This window comes from Perognathus longimembris, chromosome 19 (assembly GCF_023159225.1).
Source record: "Perognathus longimembris pacificus isolate PPM17 chromosome 19, ASM2315922v1, whole genome shotgun sequence".
In the NCBI taxonomy this organism is placed as follows: Eukaryota; Metazoa; Chordata; class Mammalia; order Rodentia; family Heteromyidae; genus Perognathus; species Perognathus longimembris.
The window spans coordinates 27,499,113-27,524,393 of record NC_063179.1 but is presented as its reverse complement, the minus strand read 5'-3'; positions in this window follow the sequence as shown (position 1 = coordinate 27,524,393).

The window sequence follows — 25,281 nt, the reverse complement described above, 5'->3', positions numbered from 1 at the left end:
TGCCCTCTCCCTGAAAACCATCCTTTTCCTCTCTGCCTCTATAAGTTCAACTTTTATGTTCTATGCATGAGTGTGATTACCCAAAAATTGTCCTTCTATGACTGGATTATTTACTTAATCTAATATCTTCCACATACAGGTCTGTTGTTTCAATTTACAATTGAATGTCTTTTTAGTCAAGAAAAATTATATTCTCTCTATCTGTGTTGTGTGTGTGTATGAGTGTGTGTGTGTGTGAGTGTGTGTGTGTGATGGAGAATGCTTCGTGTCATATTTTATTTATAATTTCTTTACAACTCTCAGTTTGATATCTGAGCTATTATATTGAATTGGAGGATAACCACGAGAACACAGATATCTCCTGGGCACACACATTTTGTTTCTTTCCATATATATCCAGACCTGAAATATTGGATCATATAGCAGTTCTACTTTAATACTTTTGTCCACAAAGACTGTGCTAATGTGCCATCCTGCCAGAAGAATACAAGGTACTTTTCTCTCCACCATCACCAGCACTCATCATTTCTTACTATCTATTGCTATTTTAGCAGGTATGGAATAATATTATGGTTTTTGTTCACTCTCTCTAATAATTAGTATGTTGAATTTTTTTCATCTTGTGCATTTTAATGTAGTCCTTGGGAAAAATGTCTGAGTCCCTTGTACATTTGTATTTTTAGTATCATTTCAGTTCCTTATATATTATAGTTTTAGGTCCCAAGTTATTTTACACAAGCTAATTTGAAATGATATAATAAAATTATTGTTAAGATTTAACCTCTCAAAGAAGTTCTACACCAATTGCTTAATCACTCTCTAAGTGTCATCCTAAGTAAAATGAAGATGGTAATTGTGCTCACCTTGAGGAGCACTGTAGATTCTGAATGGCACAAGTTGACATTCCGGACAGGCCATTTACAGTTATACCAAATTCTGCTATGCTTTCTCTCAGAATGGGGATTTAAGCTAGTCAACTAAGGACTCAGAAGCCCCATTTTAAATTAAAAATTTTAAATTAAAAATGTTTCTATTAAATTTGATACAAGGAAAGTCAAATTTAATAGAAATATTTTAAATTTAAATATTATAGGTTATTTTATTCTCCAAATAATGTAAACAATATTTAAAGAACTAAAGTATGTTCTCTATTCCTCATTCCACATTAATTCAGACAAGTGACTATAGTGATCAATAATGACAAGTAGGGGAAAGAGAATTTGATTCAGAGGTGCTTCCATAGTCCTACCCAGTAGATAATTTGACTAATCTCCATAACAAAAAAATAACACTCAGGCTTTTGCATTTAAAGCTGTTTTTCATTACAACATTATTTGGAATTGCAATCATTAACTCAGAGCTCTGCTTTGTTTTACTGTGCTACAGTTATCTGTGCTGATACTTGTACAATCCAGTACAGAAGCTATTGTCTGCTTGACTGCTAAGTACTTGAAATTGAGCTAGATCAAACTGATGTATGCTACATGTATAAAACACATACAGGCTTGAAGATTTAACAATAATTCAGGAATATTTCTCTTTCAATATTTTTGTATTGAATAAGTGAAGTAATTGTATCTTAGATCAATAGGCTCAACAAGTAAATTAATAGATTTAATCCCCCCCTTGTTTCCTCTTTTTTAAAATGATGTTACATGAATACTTAAAATTATGTATGCGTTGCTGTGTGCTGGTGGATCATGCCTGTAATACTCGTTATTCAGAGGGCTGACATCTGTGGATTGGAGTTTGGATCACAAGCGATGGAAGGAAGGTCTGCAAGAATCTTAAGTCAATTAAGCATCAAAAAAGCTAGAAATGGCTCAAGTGGTACAGCACTGACCTTGAGCCAAGAAGCTCAATGAAAGTGCCCAGGTCCTGAGGTCAGGTCCTGACCAGCACACACACACACACACACACACACACACACACACACACACACAAGATTATATATGTGGATATAAAAGAATAACAGAGGGGGTGAATTTGATTAAAAAATATATATCATGCATATGGATAGAAATGTCATATTGAAACTCTTTTGCATAATTAATATACATTAATATAAATTAAAAACAAAATTACATCTGTGTTTTTTCTTGTAGTTTGCATTGTATTTCTATTGTAGAACTATAATGTTGAATTCACTTGGCACTTGATTAACATACTTGAAATGATTAGAAAGTAAGTCCAACATAACTCTGGAAAAAATGTAAACTAGATCCAGGAAGTTTTGTGTTTTCATGGCTTTTGTTATTGGTTTGTTTTTGTGTGTTGTCATAATTCACAAGAATTTATAAGTAAACATTTTTATGAGTTGCAAAGGTTTTATCACTGTATATTTTCAATAATCTGATATATATATGGATATTTCTTTCTCATTATTTTCAGCTGTCCATATTTCTATTTATGGATATTTGATTGCTACCATTCTAGCCAGAGGTAAACTCTAAATAGTCAGAAGGAATGTGGAGTATACTGACACCAAATCAATTCAAGAAAAATTTAACAGAAATTATTAGCCCACATTAGATGGCTTCCCAATGAAAGAGGGACAGCTAAAACAGATAAAATGGGTTTGTTGTGTTTTTTAAGCAAAATAGGAAACAGTTGGAACAAGGTTTTTGGAAAACTGCATTGGGTAGAAGTTGGAGGTCAATTTTAATATCTACCAAATCAAAATTAAAATTAAAACTTTATGTTTTAATGAGTCACTGTACATGTTTCACGTTCTCAGTGAATTAAATAATCATAAAGTCAAAAGGGGTATCCAGGATATATCTATGGAGTTGTGAGGAATATGAAAAACAGAAACGATTAATTGGAAGCCTGAATAAAGAACAAATTGAATTGGGAGGGTGGGCTACAATGGGGCTAGTGGATCATATGAATGAAGGGTTGTAAAATTTCATTGAAGGAACAAATCTAAATGATTATTTTTCTCATCAAATTGAAACTATCTTAAATGATTGATATTACTCCTAAGGAAATTAGTGGTATTGTATGGATTAGATTGTTGTTGTTTTTTATAATAGAAGCAGAGCTGTCATTACTATTAGATGAAAACACCATCATATGTGTAATTATAAGAAGTTTGTTGTAATTGATTCCAAACATGTACAGCTGTATTTAAAGTTTAATTAATCACTGATAGAATGTGTTTCCCATTTACCTCCAAAGCATTCTTCCTAGTCCAATAGTTATGTTTAGAAGCAAAAATCATTCCAACCACCTCTTTCTTTCTCTGCTCATATCTGAGCATTATTACATATTCCTTTAGTTTCCCTTTTATTTCTTAAGTATAATTATAATTATGTAAGCGTATTAAAGCCATTTTGTATAGTTTTGATATCAACAAGCTTCAATTCTGGTCCCATTCAAACTGTCTTGCTATTCTTATAATACATATAAGACAAACAGTGCTTTTCACTCTTCCATAATTTATCTCTATTCTTACCTATCAAAATATGAAAATCTTTGCATACGACCTGCAAAAACACTTTCTTATTCCATGTTTTCCATATTCCTTACTTTTGAGCCAGATTCCTGCATTCATTAGCAAGAAACTAATGTATGTAGAGTAGGTTAAATAATACACAGTGTAGTTTATGACAGAAAGGGCTTATAAAACAACCTAGCTTTTAAACTTATTCTATTATTTTTAGTCATTATTTGACTAAATTTCCACTGCTGTGTTCTATCTGATCCCAAACAATGTATGATTTAGAAGTGGCAAGAAAATCTTTCAGAATATCTCATCTGAAATCCTCAAGAAATATAAAGATAATTATTAAAGATCATTGAGGTAAAACATAATGTTATCCTTCATTCCAAAAGGAAATTTTATTGATAAAAGACAACTTTAAAAATTGAGATAATCAAAGGATTGAGACAAAGGATAAAAGATGAACCAATGCAACAGCAATACTTAAAAAACTATATGCTGTACAACTGTACAACTCATGGGGAGGAGGGTAGAGAAATGGGAAGGAGGGAAGGTAGGATTAAAATGAGGAAGGAGGTAGCAAGTTTGATAAGAAGTGTACTCACTGCCTTATTATGAAACTGTAAACCCTGTGTACATCACTGTGACAATAAATAAATTAATAAAAAGTGAGATCATGAATGACTAACATAGTAAGACCCTGAAAAGGTAAAAATAATTTTGCTTTTGTTTTATTTCAAAAACATTGATTTATATTGGCAAATAAAATCTGTACATATTTTTTGCATCTAACATGTATGTGTGTATGTATATATGTATATATATATGTTTTAATATTTATGACTTACAATGCCTAAATCAAGCTCATTAACATAGATAATCACTCATATTTTTGTGGTAAGTACAACTAAAAATCTATACTCAGAATTTCAAGCCAACAACATATTATAGGAAATTAGTTCAGTTTAGTAAATAATTATTTTATTGAGTCAATAATAATGTACTCCCACAAACATGGGCAACTATGTAACCTGTGTTTTTCTGGAACTGGCTTACTTCCCTTAATATATTTTTCCATGTCTTTCCATATCCTTAAAAATGGTACAATGTCTTTCTTTTTGATGGATACATAGAATTCCTTTGTGTACTTTATTTCCTGATCCATTCATTCATCCAGGGTCATCTGGACTTATTCCATATCTTGGCTATGGTAAATAATGCTGCAATTAACATGATGTTGTGGTGGTTTTAGTATATTCTTGTTTGTGCTCCAATGGATAAAGGCAAAGAAATGAAATCACAGGGGAGCTCTATGTTTAGTTTTTTGAGGAAACTCCATACTGCTTTCCAAGGTAGTTGAACAAGTTTAAATTGCCAAGATCATCCTTATAAAATAGAAATCTAATTACCTACTTTCAGTCTTCAAAGACTATCCAATATGACCTGTATTACAGAATAAAATCCAAACCCATAGTCATGTTAGTATGTTACAATTTGTGATCTGGTCCTTTTTTAATGTGTAGGCTTCTCTCTCTTAGTATCTTTCTCATGTCCCCTAATTGATAATAGGTGCCACATCATAACTTATTTCATTTAATCATCACTTGAGTTCTCTGAAATAATCATTCATTTCTCACATTAGGCATTCAAACTTACTGCTTCCTACTGCTGTGAGACTCTTCGCCTATGTCTCATCCTACTCTCCTAGCTAATACCCACTAATTCCATAAATCTAAATTCAGCAATATTCTCACTCAATGGGATTTCTTGATCCACTCTCTGAATGACTGACTTAGGTATTAACATTATAAAGTATATAAAGTATATACTTTAGATCATACCTTTTCCTTTCATGAGTTCAATCCATAAATGCTTTATTTGAAAAAGGTTCTCAATATTTATTTTAAAATCTCCTTTTGGATTCACATGTTATCTTAGATAGATTACCATGTTATGGTTTTGTTATGATTCCATCTTCCCATATATTTTTTATGAAACTGTGTGTATACATAAAAAGTAAGATTTTCTAATTTAATGATGACATTTGCAAGGAACCATTACTCCTTTCCAAGTATTTTGAGTAAGGTATACTGTCTTATTACTACACCTTTTTGCTATATATAACAACACTTTAGTGTTAAGTGATTTGCTTTAATTGCTAAGAGTTGTTCGAAGGTTCATCTGAACATGTGCGCTGTTTAAAGATGCAAATAATATGTAAGTAGGAAGAAATGGGTATGTACATTATTTTTATACACATATATCAGTAATGTATAATGGTTCTTGAATGAAGAGTTGACTTGCTATAAATAACTTTGAAATACTATTTTATAACGATAACAAAGGTGTATTCATATATGCTTGGTACACAATTGTATCAGTAGAAAAAGTATATTTATTAAATATTGAATCACAATATTAGACATGAGATGACTAAATATATTTTTGATTTTTGAAAGATATCCTGAAATTTGAGTACAAATAAGTGAAACTCAAAATTTAAAACCAAACCTGGTATAAAGCAAGTATCACCAAAGGTGGAACTGCCTGAAGCCTAAATTTATACAAATACTAAAATGGTTGTGCTTCATTAACATAATGAAAAAATAGAAAAACTACCTGGTGAGTTATATTTAACCCACAAAAGTAATTTATATATTGAAAGAATCCAGAGGTAATAATTATTTAATAAAATTGGATGATTGCTGATTTTCAGTATTCTTGTTGCACATTCTTGACTCCATTTAAGGTTCTGAAACAGATTTCAGAGATTCTGGCTCCACTGTTCCTTCTCCCATGTGTCTGTTGAGTATTTTATTTAGTTCTCTCATAAGAATAATTTTAATGGTTTAATCAAGCATTAATTTCTGAGGAGAAAAATAACTATTGGTCAAGCATCAGAAGGTGCTTCATGAAAGTCAAGACCATATTTTAAAAATAAATTCCTAGGAACCAATGTCTACATTAACCACAAAATTCTTTCAGGAGAGAATTTCAAGCTTTGATTTCACTACTTGCCTTTATGGGTTTAAGAACAAGCTTGACATTACATGAATACAGTTTGCTGTGTTTAATTACTATCATTATTATTATTATAGATCCAGTAGTAATTATCTCTTCCCCCTGTCTCATTATGTTTTGATCAATTCACATAATAAAAGTTTACTGTAAATATAAGGTTAGGTAACATTTGAGAAAACATGTAATTATGGAATATATAATCATATACAATCTAAACAGTTGAACATTCCCCAGCATTTCCAACAATTAAATGTTTAGAAAGTAAAAATATAGCTGCTTTTACTAACACAGGTGCAGTTTTGTAGGCAATGTCTCACAAGGCTTTATTTGTTGTCCTAAAATTACTTTACTTCTGTTATATTAATAACATCTAGGTTTCTCAAAAAAAAACCTGTTAGCAAAAAAAAATATTTCCAGCTTTATTAATGATTCATATGGCAGTTTCTGAAGAGACAAGTCCCACAGAGAAGGAGCACTTGATTAATGACCTGGAAACACTTTTCCTTTTCAGCTGATTAAATAAAATTGACTGGATTTTTACATTTTTATAATAAAATGACCCGCAGGGCTGAGATGACACAGTGAAAGCAGCATGTTCACTCTTCAGCAGATTTTTATTTTGTCACTTGTAAAAATGGAAGGGCTAATCACCCAAGCAGAAAAATGCACTCTATCATCTTGCACGGCTGCCATGCTGACAAACGCCGCATACAAATATAAAAACATGGAAGAAATAGACAGTGTTTATGTTCAGCATGATTTTATCTAATGATAACTAAAATCTTCTTCTTCCTAGGCCTGAGAACGGTATTATCAAATTATTATTTCAAAAGGGAAAACCTAGAATTGAAAACAAAAAGAAGAAAGAAAAATGTAAACATCCCTAATCATCATTTACAGTATTTAGAAGAATTCAACTTGACCACAAGTAGAATTATTGGATGCCATTCTTATAATCCTGTGTGCTTCAAAAATAAGGGATTTTGTTTTGGACACCTATGTTCTATTCTTACTTTCACTTAAATCTTAATCACTCTTGCGTTCCTAAAGGCTATGGCTACCATCTCTCTTCTTTGAGATAGGGGGCTCCCAGGTTCTTTTCCTCATGTGATCTCCCTAGTTCATACCTTGATTAAAAGAAAGTCCCAAGAAAACTTTGTGAGGTCATATCTTTGGAGCAGAAGTTACTAGACAGCATTGTATTCAGGTGCAAATTTAACCCAATGAAATTTTATCAATGGGAACATTTCTTACTAGCAGGAGAGTCATTGTGATAGTTGATTTTCAGGAGAAAACTCCAGCTTTGTATTCACAGACATTCTTACACTTCTGGACTATATTCTCAAAATTCATGTCAGCCACTTAAGCAAGCAAGTTTAAATTTGAAAATTACTAAACTCAAAGAACTTCTGCTCTTAGATAATGTATTTGAGTTCATTTTCTGTTTATTATATGGAATACTGGATAGTAATGCATATGTATAGTTACATGAGGAAGTCAATGTCCTGTTGACCTGGAGTTGGATAAGTACAGCTGAATAAAAGCTATTTCTATTAATAGTAACTACTTCTTAATTTCTCCTCCTCCTGAAATTTATGATCTCTTTCTTCAATGCGTGGAGAACATATATTGCTACAGACTATTTTGAAGGGTAATACAAGGGTATACTCATCTAGCATGGTTTGTATATGACCCTTGGTTCAATCCATAGCACAACAAAAGGAGAGAAAAAAAAGAAAGCAAAAGCCTATTTGCATACATCCTAACAAATTGTGGGTTAGAATTCTAACAAATTGTTGAGATTATCATACTGGAATAGAGGAATGAGTAACATCTTGGTATTTACATGATTTAAATGTAGAATATTATAGAAATTACCTTGTCATTTTTGGTCTATGATAGGAAATCCACAATAAGATCCCATAGTTCATTATAAGAAATGTTGTATCTCATGTAATTTTATTTGACCAACTTACTACTTTCAGTGCATTCTTCCATGCATTTACTACCTCAGATTAATCTGATTAGAAAAGAAAGCAAGCTCTGTGATGACAGGTGTTGTGGGCTGCTTTTCAACCCCTGCACATGTGACTCTATCACAGTACTAACAAATAGTCAGTTCCGAATTACCACTTGTTATTTTTTTTTAAATAGTGGCTGGTTAAATTTCCAGACACAAGATATTCATGTAGTCTAAGAAATTTAATTGTGTTCCCCATTTTCCAATTCAATTACATGAATTAGTGTGACTGAAAATTTTCATATTTTTATGACTCTTTATTACTCACTGCCTCAATGAGCCATTCGATATTATATTCAATGTGAAGGATCCAACAGAGTCATGTCTACATCTTTCATAAGTAGGCCAAGAATGTGAAGAAGTGCATCATAACTGCTTACAAGAAGTTCACTATGTAGTCATATTCATATTTTCCTTCCCTTTAGAACATCAACTAATTCTTACTAAGTTTCAATACAGAAAACAATTCTCTCTCTCTCTCTCTCTCTCTCTCTCTCTCTCTCTCTCTCTCTCTCTCTCTCTCTGTTGCTTTCATCCTTTGGTATGAACTTTTCCCTATAAAGTAACCATATTTACTAAATACATTCACAAATACAAACACACACATATGTATAAGTTTGAATATATTACATATGAATTTCATATGTATGTATATATATAAAGTATAGTTATTTCTAAATATCCCCAGAGGAGCTGAAGACTGATTTACTTCTATTCACTACAATATCAGTTTAGCTGTTTTGACTTACATAATGACTTTAGCTTTGAAGTTAAAGGTCAACCTCAGGGCAAGGAGCACTTTACCATGAAGCTGCAAACATAAAGAAGTGTGAATAAAACTGTTCATGACCCTCTGAGTCCTTGTGAGGCAGGACTTAAGAAAGTATTTGAAGGATGTCAAAAGCACACTCACTTCAACAGGCCATTATAAATGCCATACAAGTCTTCATAGCATGAAATGAGGCTGGTGACACTGGACACATGCTACAGTGGTGCAGCAAAGCCACAGATAATTGCATTTACATGGAGATCTCTGAGGAGTGCAAAGCACTTTATGGATTTTGTTCAGAATTGGTCTGCGCAATTCCCAAGTGTGTTCTGCCAAATTACCCAGGATACACTCTATCCCAAGTTTTATAAATGAAAAAGCAAGGCTACAGAAAAGATAGGTATCTTACAGAGAGCTCCAGAAAACAGTTGTAGATCTGCTCATTCTACATGACAATTTTGTGTTATTACATTTTTACTCTTTAGTCCAGAGCTTTCTACCACCACATGTTAGGGAGGCTTTGGAAGGCAATTTCACGCAGCATTTCCTTTCAGGTATATGGGCTCTCAAGAAGGTTCAAAAGTTCAATTTGATGACATAAGACCAAGTTCAAAGGTTCACAATATACGGAAGAAATACTATGAAACCAAAGCATGTAGATTATTTACTCTTTTTACATATTTCTAAATGGACAATAAACTCAAGGAGAACTTTGTTTAGGCATTTTCTTGTTTTCACATGAGTGATGTTTTGAAACGGACATGAATATGGTGAAACGAAAGTTAAGGAAAGGAATGGTTTCTCTTATGTTAAGGGAATGAAAACCTTTAGAACTCAGGGGTCATTAGAGATAAAGGGGCTGGATGGTGCATCCCAGGTTGTCTCAAGGCTGGATTTGGATGTAGGCATTAGCTTTGGAAATTTGTTTGGCTGAATAAAATCTCTTTAAGGAATTTCTCTCTTCTGAGAAAGACATTGTTTCTTCCAAATTAGATTGACAAGAGTTCTATGGATCATAAGTTAAAAAAAAAGAGTTCTAAACACTTTGTGTAAGCTGGTTTTCACTCTTTAGCACTAGTAAAAATGGCTAACATCAAGGGACAGCAGTTAACCACATTTTCATACTATAAAGAGCTATATAATCTGTACACCTTACTTTGTGATGCCTTATGGAATATTTTTAACCACAATTAAAAGACAGAAAAGATTCCTAATGTATCAGCCTAATAATAATTAGTACTGCCATGAACTGTAGCTTCTCATTATGATAGGAACCATAATTAAATTCAATTTCACGTTTGTCACTACAGAAACATATTTCTTTTTATAAGAAATTATTTTCAAGATTATGTTTATCTACCACTCATGGCACACCACCATTTATTTTTGGTTCACCTGCCTCACTAAACTGCTAGTACCCTTTTAGCTTCCAATTATAGTATAAGGCCATGTACATATACACACAAAGGCCATATACATATACACATGAGGTAAAGAAGCAATGAATATTTAATTTGTTGTTTAACTATAAAAATCTGATATTGCCAACGAAAGAAACCAGTTTTAAATTTCTATGAAGTTGGTCAAAATAATCTTTATTTTTAGCTTTATTTAAAGTACTTTTGATATGTAGGGTTATTTTAGTCATCATGCATTTGCAATTATTGCTGTCTTTTTATAATCCCCCCAAAATCTATTTTTAATTTATTTTTTTATGGTAAAGGTGATGTACAGAGAGGTTATGGGTATATAGGTAAGGTAATGAGTACATTTCTTTTTAAATAGTGTCACCATTTCCCTCATTTTCCCCATATTTTCTAAAAATTTATTTTTATTGTCGAAGTGATGTACAGAAGGTTTACAGTTTCATAGGTAAAGCAGTGGATATATTTCTTATCCAGCTTGTTACCTTTTCCCTCATTTCTCCCGTCTTCCCCTTCCCCATTTCCCTTCCCACCATGAGTTGTACAGTTGGTTTATAGCATATACTTTTGTAAGTATTGCTGTTGCATTGGTTTGGGTTTTGTCCTTTGTCTTTCCATTTCCTTTCCCTTTCTTTCCCTAGTTCCTATACACATATATACAATATCCAGGGTACCAAAATAAGCAAAATGAACTCCAAGTTATGGAAACAAGTGGTTCATCATTGCTGTTATTTCAACGAACCATGTGAAATTATGCTTTTTTCTTTTGTCTTTCTTCCCCATGGTTTTACCCCTGATATCCATGTATTTTTTTTTCAAATTTTTATTATCAAACTGATGTACAGAGAGATTACAGTTTCATATGTTAGGCATTGGATACATTTCTTGTACTGTTTGTTACCTTGTCCCTTATACCCTCCTCCCTCCTCCCCCTTTCCCCCCCTGAGGTGTTCAGTTCACTTACACCAAACAGTTTTGCAAGTATTGCTTTTGTAGTTGTTTGTCTTTTTTTACCCTGTGTCTCTCAATTTTGGTATTCCTTTTCAATTTCCTAGTTCCAATACCAGTATACACGGTTTCCAATATACTCAGATAAGATTACAGAGATAGTGTAGGTACAACCACAGGAAGGTGATACAAGAACATCTTCAATAATGGAAGCTACAGATACACATGGGACGTTGAAAGTAGTTACAACTGTGATATAACAATTGTTTCCATAGCATGGAGTTCATTTCACTTAGCATCATCTTATGTGTTCATAGGGTTTAGCTATTGGGCCTTGTGATGCTCTGCTATGACTTGCCTAAACCTGTACTAATTATTCCCAATAAGGGAGACCATAGAGTCCATGTTTCTTTGGGTCTGGCTCACTTCACTTAGAATACTTTTTTCCAAGTCCTTCCATTTCCTTACAAATGGGACAATGTCATTCTTTCTGATAGAGGCATAAAAGTCCATTGTGTATAGGTACCACATTTTCCTGATCCATTCTTCTACTGAGGGGCATCTGGGTTGGTTCCAGATTCTTGCTATGACAAATTGTGCTGCGATGAACATTGTTGTGCTGGTGGCATTACTGTGATTTTGTTTGTGGTCTTTTGGTTAGATACCCAAAAGTGGGGCTGCTGGGTCATAGGGGAGTTCTATACTTAGCCTTCTGAGGAATCTCCATACTGCTTGCCAGAGTGGCTGAACCAGTTTACATTCCCACCAACAATGAAGTAGGGTTCCCTTTTGGCCACATCCCCTCCAACAATTGTTATTGTTAGTTTTCTTGATATAGGACATTCTTACTGGGGTGAGATGGAATCTCAATGTTGTTTTGATTTGCATTTCTTTTATGGCCAGTGATGTAGAGCATTTTTTCATATGTCTCTTGGCCATTTTCATTTCCTCATCAGAGAAGTCTCTTTGTAAATCTTTAGCCCACTTGATGAGGGGGCTATTGGTTCTTTGCGGTTTTGTTTTGAAAGAAGGTAATTTTTTTAGTTCTGAATATATTTTAGATATGAGGCCTTTGTCCGTTGAATGGCCAGTAAAGATCTTCTCCCAGTCTGTGGGCTTTCTGTTTATCTTGTGAGCTATGTCCTTTCCCTTGCAGAAGCTCTGCAGTTTGATGCAGTCCCATTTGTCCAACCTTTCTTTGATTTGTAGCCTTTCTAGATCTTTGTTAAGGAAGTTTCATCCTGCACCAAGGAGCCCAAGTGTTTCTCCTACTCCTTCCTTTAGTGTTTTCAGGGTGTCTGTTTTGATTTCGAGGTCTTTATTCCATTTGGAATTGATTTTGGTACAGGGTGATATATAAGGATCTAGTTTTAGTTTGTTGCATGTGTTGAGCCAGTTTTGCCAGCACCATTTGTTAAGGAGGCTATCTTTCTTCCATACTATTGTTTTAGCTCCTTTATCAAAGATTAAGTAAGCGTAGTTCTGTGGGTTCATTTCTGGGTCTTCAATTCTGTTCCATTGGTCTTCTGGCCTGTTCCGGTGCCAATACCAAGCTGTTTTTATTACTATAGCTTTATAATACAGCTTGAAGTTGGGTATTGTAATTCCTCCAGCACTGTTCTTTCTGCTTAGGATTGTTTTTGCTATTCTAGGTCTTTTATTGTTCCATATGAATTTCTGGATTGCTTCCTCTATTTCATTAAAAAATGGTGTTGGGTTATTAATGGGTATTGCATTGCATTTGTAGATAGCCTTTGGCAATATTGCCATTTTGATTATATTAATCCTCCCAATCCAGGATCATGGGAAGTTTTTCAATTTCCTTAGCTCTGACTTAATTTCGTTTTTCAAGCTTTTAAAGTTCTCATCAAAGAGGTCTTTCACTTCTTTGGTTAAGGTTATTCCTAGGTACTTTATGTTTTGGGGGGCTATTGCAAAAGGAGTTGGTCTCCTTATTTCAGCCTCGGTCTTCGGGTCGTTAGCATAGAGAAAGGCCGTTGATTTTTGAAGGTTTATTTTATATCCTGCAACTTTGCCAAAGTTTTGGATCAGCTCTAGTAGCTTGGGGGGTAGAGTCTATGGGATTCTTTAGGTATAGGATCATGTCATCTGCGAAGAGAGAAAGTTTAACTTCATATTTTCCTATTTGGATCCCCTTTATATTTTCTTCTTGCCTAATTGCTCTGGCTAGGAATTCTAATACTATGTTGAAGAGCAGGGGAGAGAGTAGACATCCCTGCCTTGTTCCTGATTTTAAAGGGAATGGCTTTAGTTTTTCACCATTTAGAGTTATGCTTGCTGTTGGTTTGTCATAAACTGCCTTGATTATATTCAGGACTGTTCCCTGGAATCCCAGTTTTTCCAGGGCTTTTAGCATAAATGGGTGCTGGATTATCCATGTATTTTTAAATACCTGGAACAGACCAAAATTTTCTAGGAAAATGTGTGTTTTTCCCATTTTACCTTTTAAAATGCTATATTCACATATTCTTTTCAGTTTTGAAGTGTTTTGAAACTCAAGAAGAGAATTAAAACTGCACTTGTGATCATCTGTCTTTGCAATGATGATAAAAATAAGAGAAGAAAAATGGGAATAATCTTAAAATGTTGGTAAACAGGATTAGAATTTATTCAACATGGGACAAACACTTCATTCATTCAAAAATACATATTTTATATCCCACAAAAGGAAATGTAATATCTTTCTTCAATAAAGTTATAATAAAATGAAAAGAAAGCAATAAATGATAACAAACTATACCATAACTGTAGATTTAAATATAAGTACAGTTGGGCACTGATGGCTAATGACTGTAATCCTAGCTACTCAGGAGGTTGAAATCTGAGGATCACAGCTCAAAGCCAGCCTAGGTAGGAAAACCTGTGAGATTCTTCTCTCCAATTAACCACCAGAAACCTGGAAGTGGAGCTTTGGGCTCAGAGTGGTAGAATGCTTACCATAAGAGAAACAGATCAGAGATAGCACCCAGGCCCTGAGTTCGAGTGCCACAACACTCTCTCTTTCTCTCTCTCTCTTCCCTCCTCTTGCACACACATATATGTATGTATATATGCATAATGACAGGAGAGCTTATGGTAACAAATTGAGTTACAGAGAATGGTTAAAGTAGATATCCAAAACAATAAAAATGTGTGATGGTGTTTGAATAATAACCAACATTCTTTTAAACAATGAAAGATCAAAGAAGCTCATCTTTATAAAGTCACTATTTGTCCAAAAGAAAGTGTATGTGGTTTAAAAAAAGGAGGCAAGAAAAATCATGTTTCAAACAGAATTAGAAAAAGGTGAAAAGCTTAACAGCAGTGTGTTATATATGTCAAATTCAGGAATTACATATCTATCTCTCTCAAGAATTCTAGGAATGAAGTGAAAGGCTTAAGGAATAGAATGAAAGTATGGAATAGGGTGAAAGAAGTCAACCACAAGATAAAATTTTTGTTTCTTATTAGAACCCTGATTGTACAAAAATAACTGATTTAACTGCTAGAAGACAGGGTGAGTTAAAATAGTTAAAAATATTTTTCAAGATCCAAACAGCAGTAATTGTGTATGCATTACCATTAAAGCAGTGAATTTGAAGGGAATGAAACTGAACAAATAAAGCAATGACATAATCAGGACTTGAGAATAGATAGATAGTATTTTAGGGAGAATTTGAACAATATTCAGATTTCTGACTCAAACTATTATTTTGAGTTTTACTTGTGAGATAGAGAAACTGGAGATTTGAAATAGAAACTAGTTTTCAGAAGAAAAGCCATAGTTTGGGAGCTATCAGGTGTGGATAGAATCAGCATCTGAATAATAAATGTGTATAAAAATTAACTAAGCAGAGATATGCAGGGTAGGTTGGATATATGTGGAAAAATGGGAGTGGAAAGGGGTTGATAATTTTCAAAAAGAAATGTAGCCTTTACCAGATTTCTGTAAGTGAAGCCCTTCTGTCCATTACCTTTATAATAACAATAAAAATACATGAAAGGGAAAAAAGAAATCTATGTGCCAGGAAGAAAAGACAAAATATTACTAAAAAATAATGAGGTTAATTTCTCTGTATATATTAGGTTAAAATATGGGTCCATTTAGTAGATGATTTGCAAAAGAGAAAGATAATATTTTGACAAAGATTTATTAGAAATAAATTCTTACTTTTCTTTTGGACTAGAACTATCTTTAGAGGGAAAGGGAATTCTAAAGTGCTTTATTGGATAATAGCCAATTTAAATTTTTGTAAATTAAAATGTAAATAATATGTTCTGGACTGGGAGAACACTGGACCAAAGCAGCCTGGGATCAGCTTCCAGAGGCCACCACCCCATCCTCCAGAGCTGCTCTCCTGCTTGTTACTTCCAGCACATAATGTGTGCCTTCAAACCAAACATGAGCTTGTAGAAGCAGGTACAAGCAAGATATGTGTGTGTTGAACCTGACAAAGATCCACTTGCCTATTATCCACTAAAGAACTTACTAAGTTTTCACTTTCAAAACAAATTTTGATTCCTCAGAAAATATTATGCCTCGGGCTAGGGATATGGCCTAATGGCAAGAGTGCTTGCCTCATATACATGAAGCCCTGGATTCAATTCCCCAGCACCACATATACAGAAAATGGCCAGAAGTGGTGCTGTGGCTCAAGTGGCGGAATGCTAGCCTTAAGCAAAAAGAAGTCAAGGACAGTGCTCAGGCCCTGAGTCCAAGCCCCAGGACTAGCAAAAAATAAATAAATAAATACATACATACATACATACATACATACATACATACATACATACATACATACATAAATAAATAAACTAAAATAAAATAAAATAAAATAAAAAAGAAAGAAGAAGGAAAAGGATTTCTAAATACTACCTCTTGGTTGTAATCTTTAAAAAAAGGAAAGAAAATATTATGCCTCTATCAGAAAGAATGAGATTGCCCCATTCGTAAGCAAATGGAAGGATATGGAAAAAGTTATACTAAGTGATGTGAGCTAGACCCAAAGAAACATGGACTCTATTGTCTCCCTCATAGGGAATAATTAGCACAGCTTTAGGCTAGTCACAGCCTAGGATCACAAGAGTGTAATAGCTATGCCCTTATAAACACATTAGATAATGCTAAGTGAAATGAACTCCATGTTATGGAAACAACTGTTTTATCACTGTTGCAATCACTTTCAACATGCCATGTGAAACCGTAGCTTCTATTGTTGATGATCCTCTTGTATCCCCTTCCTGTGCTTGTACCTACACTATCACTGTATCTCATCTGAGTACACTGGATATTGTACATACTGATATTAGAACTAAGGAAGTGAAAGGGAATATCAAAATCGAGAGACAAAGGATAAAAAGACAAACAACTCCAAAAGCAATACTTGCAAAACCATTTGGTGTAAACCAGCTGAACAACTCATGGGGGGAGAGGGAAAGGGGGAGCTAGGAGGGGGGGAATGAATGTAGAGGTAACAAATAGTACAAGAAATGTACCCAAGGCCTAAGGTATGAACCTGTAACCTCTCTGTACATCACTTTGACAATAAATAAGAAAAAAATTTAAAAAAGAATATATTAGATATTATTTTCTATCATATTATGGAAACCAGAATGACATTTCTTTTACACTTTCACATTAGGAAACCAGGAATAACTTTCTTTTTCTTTATAACTTTTACAGGTCCATGTGATAGAGTGATGAAAAGACCCATGCTGCTGTGTAGTTATAATGCCAACCTTGAGTTCAGAGGTCAGAATACTAAAAATGTTAGCAAGGAAGACTGAAAGAATGTGAGTACTTAAAGACAGTTATGACATTCTTTTTTAAACTCATCAGTGTCTTATCTCAGGATTAATTTTCTATGAGACAATAATTTGCCTCCAATTTTGAGCTTTTCAAAGTTTATCGCTTCCAAAATCATAGTACAGTTTGATTCTGATTTTATTCATTTTTGAATTAACATATGTTAAACAGAAGTTTTTGTGGGCATAATTCCATACATGTTTACAGTATACTTTCAACACATTTCATTCCTTGTTTATATTTCCATTCTTACTCACCTCCTCTTATTTTCTTTAATAATGTATGATGGAGTTCATTATGCTGTCTTCATATATGTTTTCATGTATATGGCATACTTCAATTCTCTTCACTCATCCCATCCCTAATTAAAGTCCTCCATTTTGATCCACGTATCATTTTTATTACTGCTATCATCACCATTGTTTTATGTCTATGCTCCACAAATGAGAAAAATATACAATAATTACTTTTGGATATTGGTGTATTTCACTCAACATGATGATTATCGTTTTCATCACACAAATGATATAATTCATCTTTGATTTAGGGCTGAGTATTAATTATTATGTACATTAATTACACACATATAGTTGGGTACCTTAGCTAATTCCTTAGTTTGGTCACGGGAAAAAAGTAAAGGTGGATATGCAAATATCTCTCTTGTATATTGTTTTACATCCTATGTATAGATGCCCACTACCACTATGGTGAGACTGTAAGTGTTAGACTAGGGATTTCAGCTGATGTATGTGGGGTGGAAAAAGTCATGAGGCAGAATGTCAAGGAAGGAGTAACGACTTACTTTCCAAGAAAGGAAAAGTGACTTTAGGACTAGGGTTTATTTCCAGTTAAGATGAAGCAAGAATATGCTGTTGGTATTTTGTAGTTTCCGTTTAGCTAATTGCCTCAAGAAACTAGTGCAGTAATCAGTTTTTCAGTGCTTTTGCCACAGCGGTTGTTAGTTTATTTAATCCTTTCAGAAATATAATGTCAAAGCAAGACTAAAGTATAGTTTATTTTTAATTCTGGAGAAACACATCTACAATACAAACTAAAACAGCCTTTGGGTCAAGCTAAGTGGAGTTCTTTACAAAATAGAGTAGGGTAGACTAGTTTGAATTGGGGATCTTAAAATAAGGGAGGTTCATTTTTACTTCCTGGGGAACCTCCAAACTGATTTCCAATGTAGTTTCATTAGGTGCCTACCAGCAATGTTCTGAGGGGCTCTTTTCCTCTATATCATCATCATCATCATCATCATCATCATCATCATCACCATCATCATCATTTGTTGTTGACATTATTTTCTTAATGTAGTTATGATTTACACTTCCTTTATGGCTAAGACTGTTGAAGATTTTTTTTATGTATTTACTAGCCATTTGTACTCCTTCTGAGAACTCTCTGTTCAATTCATTTGCCCATGGGAAGATTACTCTGTTGCTATTTAGTTTTTTGGGCACTTTGCATATTGTGGAGATTAATTATTTGCTTGCTAATATCAGGAATTGCTGGATCACATCTGTAATCTCAGATACTCAGGAGGCTGAGAGCTAAGAATTTTGGTTTGAAACTCGCCCAGTCAGGAAACCTCAAGAGAATCATATCTCCAATTAGTCACACAAAACACCTGGAAGGGTGCTGTAGATCATGTGGTAGAGTGCCAACCTTTAGCAAAAGGAGCATAGTGCTAACCTTGGGGAAAAGGTGGCAAAGACGCTTTTTTCCCATTTTGTGATTTATCTCTTGATTTTGATGTAGTTTTATTTTCATATGTAGAAACTTTTCAAATAAGTTCATCCCCCTTATCATGGTTTGCTCCTATTTGCTGGGCAATTAATAGCTCATTCAGAAAATAATTTCATGTACATATGTATACATCTTCCAGACATTTCTCTAGGTTTTCTTGTAATATTTTCAAGGTTGCAGTTCTTACATAGAGAAGATACAAACCACTTAAGTAGATTTGGAATAGCTGAAATTGATAAATTAATTTTTTTAAGTCTCCTTTACTCTCCTCCAATCGCTCCACAAGAAAGCCCAGGATCTTGTGGATTCAAGCAGTATTTTTCCAGATACTATATGGACATGTGTGATCCAATTGTATTATATTTGCTGATGACAGCATCAAAAAAGTTTTAAGTACTGAACAGTGTGTATGTGCCCTCTACTTAAAAGAAGGAATGCTGTTGGTTGTTTCAAGAGCATGTCATTGCATGAATCTATTAACTCAGCATCATTCCTTTTCTGAAATGCAAGACATCTGTACATGACTTATGAAGAGAATCACTTCAGTATGCTGATTTGAGAATAAAATCTAAATACAAGTAATGTAATACTAGCAGATATACTCAGTAATAGGACTGACAGTAACAAAATGTGCTCTCTCTTTATATGTGTGTGTGTATGTGAACATTTTTACAAAAAAGTTACTGTTTGAACAGTTTCTTCTACCTACTGATTACCTTTCAAAACAAAAAATCTGCTGGAATGTTACTGTCTATGTAAGTAACTGCAGATGAAAATAACTCTGTATGTTCCTCTAAAATAAATGTTGCCTTTGTATAGGAAGACAAAAACCTTTGAAGTACTTCCAGCATTATTTGATAATATGCCTTTGAGCCAGAGAAAATGATTACTTGGAAATAAATTATAAATATGTGAACATAACTTTTAGAACACTCTGTCCCACCTAACTCTCTCAGGTCTCATCATTGCAATGAATAAAAGCTCAAACTTCAGTGCTCTGAAAACCTTCTCTGTGAACCATCATCCATGAAGACATGTGGATAGGACAAGCCAGAAAGGGGTAAGACATTACAAAGTGTAAGTACCTTGACCTTCTTGTTTCTCAAAAGCATATAGTCTGTGGAAACCATCAACACTTGCATTCGGACTAAGATCCATTTAAACACAATGGCATACAGTTTGGGTATTCATTCTATTTATTTTTCTCTTTTCCTTATCTTTGTTCCTTGATCACTTTTCAAGATATTTTGAGGGGAAAAAAATCTTACAATTGTATCATTGTCTCAGGAGCCATTTCTTGGGGAAGCTTTCCTTTAAAAAAATCATATAATTTGGACAGAAAGGAAATAACTATTTTGAAGATTAAAGTGTGATATTTAAATAGTTCCATCTTCAGAACAGTGACTGATGTAAGGAGAAATAAAAGAGAAGAAAGACTAAGGGATGAGGATGGAGGCAAGACAACATTAGAGTTAAATTGAGCAAAAACTAAATTTAAACTGAATATAAGAAAAAAATTGTTTCAGTGAGCAAGTCCTTTAGTGAATAAAGGAAAATAAAATGTTCTTGGCTCAATGCTAGAAATCTATTGCTTAGGCATTTAGCTCTAGATGCAGCAATGTGTTGTAGATAACAATGGCAAATGGCCGTGGATGGACATGATAACCTAATAGGTCTCTTCTGGCTCTAATATCTATGATTGTATGATTCAATTCAAATACAGTAGTTTACTGTATCTAGTGTGTAATACACTTCAATTGTGAAGTGCTACAATTTCAATACTAATACATTTGAAGTGACAGACATGTCACCTAAGTGCCTAGTAGAGTTGTTTGAAATGCTGAAGAAAAGAAATCATCCCTTGGTGGATAGATTTATGCAAGTCTCCCTAATCTTTCACCAGTCAAATAATATAGTAACATGCAGCTGTCATTGATTAACATGGTTCACATTAAATGCTCTGAAAAATCTATGTCCAAATTTATTCCACACAAAAAATAAACTGAGTCTTGCTAGTTTTCTGTGAGATAATATTAATGTGTACCAACACTGATCAAAAGCACGCAGATCATTGCACTTTCCAGAGAAGTCAGTCTCTATCAACATCAAAATCACTGAACTGAGAAATCTACAGAATCTAAATGATGCTGGGAATTTCGCTGTTATATCTTTATTTAGTGATACAATAGAAATGGCTAGCCTCTGAAATATGCCAGGTATGTCATTCCCAGTAGAAAAAAATAAGAGAAAATACTCTCCTAGTCCTTATTGATTCATTCCACATAAGGCTTTCTTTTACTTCACTTATGAAATTTAATTCTTCAGTATATAAATTACTCCTTGATTAATAGTTATGATGAAGAAACAGAACAGGAACTTAACGTAAAAGGGCTCAATTGCCACACATGGAGCTTCCTTGAAGTCAGGGGCACCTCTTGTCCTGCATTACAAGACTTGTTGATGAAGTAGTGTCAGAAAAGACAGGATGCAAGCAAGTGTCAAAGGCCCAGAACAATATTTTTCTATTAATGCCTTGGGTTTTAATGCTGCCTTGATTCCCTAGTACCTGTAAGTTAGGTTCCAAACAAAAACTTCCATATTTCCCAAATCAATATATCAATTTTCTACTAGAATGAGACATGTTGCTTTACACACAATAATTTAAAAGTGATACTCCCTAGACACTGTATTGTGAATGAACCACACAACTTGGGGGAACTGTGAGTTGGGAAGAAAAAAAAACTGGGAGAAAAAGAGGGAGGGGGGTGACATTTTAAAAAGATATGTACTCCTTACCTGATTTATGTCACTGCAACCACCTGTATATCACCTTTATAATAAAACAATAAATTAAGCATTTATTTTTAGTTAAGGAATACTGTACATATTATGTTTAATGTATTCTTATGACCAGCTATAAGGACAGGAAGACTTAGATATAAACTTTCTAATGTCTTTCAAAGTAAGGCAGTGTGACAGTTATAAAACATCACATTAATTCCATTCCTCTCATTTCAAAATATGTTTTATCTTCTGATGCCATTTTTTTCATCAATAACTATTTCAAGCTAGTTGGTCATTTAAGAATCATAGGGGCTGGGAATATGGCCTAGTGGCAAGAGTGATTGCCTCATATTACATGATTCATTCCCTGGGTTTGATTCCTCAGCACCACATATATACAAAAAGGCCAGATGTGGTGCTGTGGCTCAAGTGGCAGAGTGCTAGCCTTGAGCAAAAAGAAGCTAGGACACTGCTCAGGCCCGGAGGTCAAGCCCTAGGACTGACAAAAAAAAAAAAGAAAGAAAGAAAGAGAAAGAAAGAAAGAAAGAAAGAAAGAAAGAAAGAAAGAAAGAAAGAAATCTTAGAATTTTTTCATCTTCTCATGAAAAATTTCAAATAACTCAAGAAGGATATTTCACGAACTTTCATGTATCCATCACCCAGCTCCAATGATTATTAACATTTTTGCAGACACTTAAGAACCTTGTAGTTTAAGAAGTCATGAGTTAAAGTAAGTCACTATTACAGAGCCTTTGAAGTCCAAAGCATCATTTTAGACAACAAAATTGTAACTCTCTGAATTGAAGGTTCCCAGACATGTTTAAGCCATACCCACTTTGGATAAACAAGAGAAAAAAAACTGCTTATGTTTGCCTTCACACTTAACTCCAAGATGGATAAAAGTAGGGGTGTTCCAAATTGGGGGTAACATAGATAGACAAGTACATTAGTGATTGTCATTGTCCGTATGCTTTGAGAATGAGCGGAAAGAGGCTCATAAAAATGTAGAAGTTTTTTGCAAAACAAACACTGACATTTCTAGGTTTTTAATTACACACCTACATTTTAATACTAAATGCACAGTACAGAAATTGGCCCTTGTTATTTAATTGCACCATTTTTCTGCCTTGACTTTACTTGAGCATAAAATTAAAGAGTAACTTGCTACATTGACCACAGATAAAAATGAAATCCTGTAAGATGTGTTTGACCAAAACAAATAGGGAGCTAAGGTAATTTATTCCACAACACAATAACTATAATTAATGAGAACTTAATTACTTCTTTGGTTCTCTTCAAATTTCTGGTGTTAGAATGCCCTTTCTGGTGCAGGTGAAAGGGTCTATGACTTTCCTTTTGATTAAGCATGTCCTCTCATCAGAAGCTTACCATTAAAGAAAGAGTCTGCAAAGTGAGTGCTTCCCACACTCCCACACACATGCTACTATGGGCTTCTATAGATATTTTCTAAACTTTCTGATATGTGCACAGTGTACAGTCCACAGAATTTACTCTTCCAATCAAATTGCATTTACATTAGAAGATGATTAATCATAAAGAACAAAATATTTGGCAAATGTATAGGATGGAAACTGGTACCTTTCTATGAAGTTGGGCCAGGAGGGGTGCTCCTAATAACAATTTCCTTTCATCTTCCACTGACTGTTTAATTATTTTTTTGCCAGTCCTGGGACTTGAATTCAGGGCCTGAACACTGTCCCTGGCTTCTTTTTGCTCAAGGCTAGAACTCTACCACTTGAGCCACAGTGCCACCTCTGGCTTTTCTATATATGTGGTGCTGAGGAATCAAACTTAGGGCTTCATGTATGAGAGGCATGCATTTTACCACTAGGCCATATTTCCAGCAAAATTTACAAGGTAGCCCTCTACAAGATGCTATTATATGTAGGGAAATAACTTTTTCATTGTTTAAATAGTAAGTCTTTATCTTTCTTTAGTAAAGTCCCTCCTACCATACATTTAACAACAGCCCATAGTACCCCCCCAAAAAAAAAATATCCTGGGGCTGAATTAGATTCAAGAACAATTTATAGACAACTATTTGGTGAGAATAACTGCTATGTTTAGTTAAGGTACAATAGGAATACAAATGAGAAATCACTTACTTGGCATGGTAGTGAATAGTTTTCTTATTTTTACTCTATAGCATCCAACCACATTTTAAAAGTTCATTAATTGTAATGGTGATGAACAGGGTTTTATAGTTACATAAGTGAGGTAATAAGTACACTTCTGTTTGAACACTGTTACCCCCTCCCTCATTTTTCTCCTGCTTCCCCCACCCCCACTCCTCCGCTCAAGTTGTAAAATTCATTTCTAACAGTGTCAAGTATCATTGTTGCATTAGTTCATCCTTTGTCTTGCTGTTTCTGTGATTCCCTTTTCCTTCTGCTGATCAGATAAACCTAAATACAAGGCAAAGGGTACAGAAAACTAAAAAGGAAGGAAGGAAGGAAGGAAGGAAGGAAGGAAGGAAGGAAGGAATTAAGGAAGGAAGGAAGGAAAGAAGGAAGGGACGATTCTAGTTATTACAAACGAGGGAAACTATGGTAACCTGCATTTCTTTTGGCCTGGCTTGCTTTGCTTAATATATACTTTTCCAGGTCTTTGCATTTTCTTATGAATAGGGAAATGCCATTCTTTTTTATGGAAGTATAGAATTATATTGTGTATATATATACACCATATTTTCTTTGTTTGTTTTGTTTTTTTGCCAGTCCTGGGGCTTGGACTCAGGGCCTGAGCACTGTCCCTGGCTTCTTTTTGCTCAACACTTGAACCACAGTGCCACTTCCAGCTTTTCTGTTTATGTGGTGCTGAGAAATCAAACCTAGGGCTTCATGCATGCTAGCCAACCACTCTACCGCTAAACCACATTCCCAACCCCCAACATTTCCTTGATATTTCCAACTAGTTAGGGGAATCTAGGTTGGTGCCATATCTTAGCTATGGTAAATGCAATGAACATGGTTGTTCTGGTAGCTTTTTTTTTTGGCCAACCTGGGCCTTGGACTCAGGGCCTGAGCACCATCCCTGGCTTCTTCCTGCTCAAGGCTAGCACTCTGCCACCTGAGCCACAGCGCCCCTTCTGGCCGTTTTCCATATATGTGGTGCTGGGGAATTGAACCGAGAGCCTCATGTGTAGGAGGCAAGCACTCTTGCCACTAGGCCATATTCCCAGCCCCAGTTCTGGTAGCTTTGATATGATCTTGTTTGTGGTCATTTGAGTAAATGCTGAGTCATAGGGGAGCTCTATGTTTAGTCTCTTGTGGGACCTCCATACTGCTTTCCATT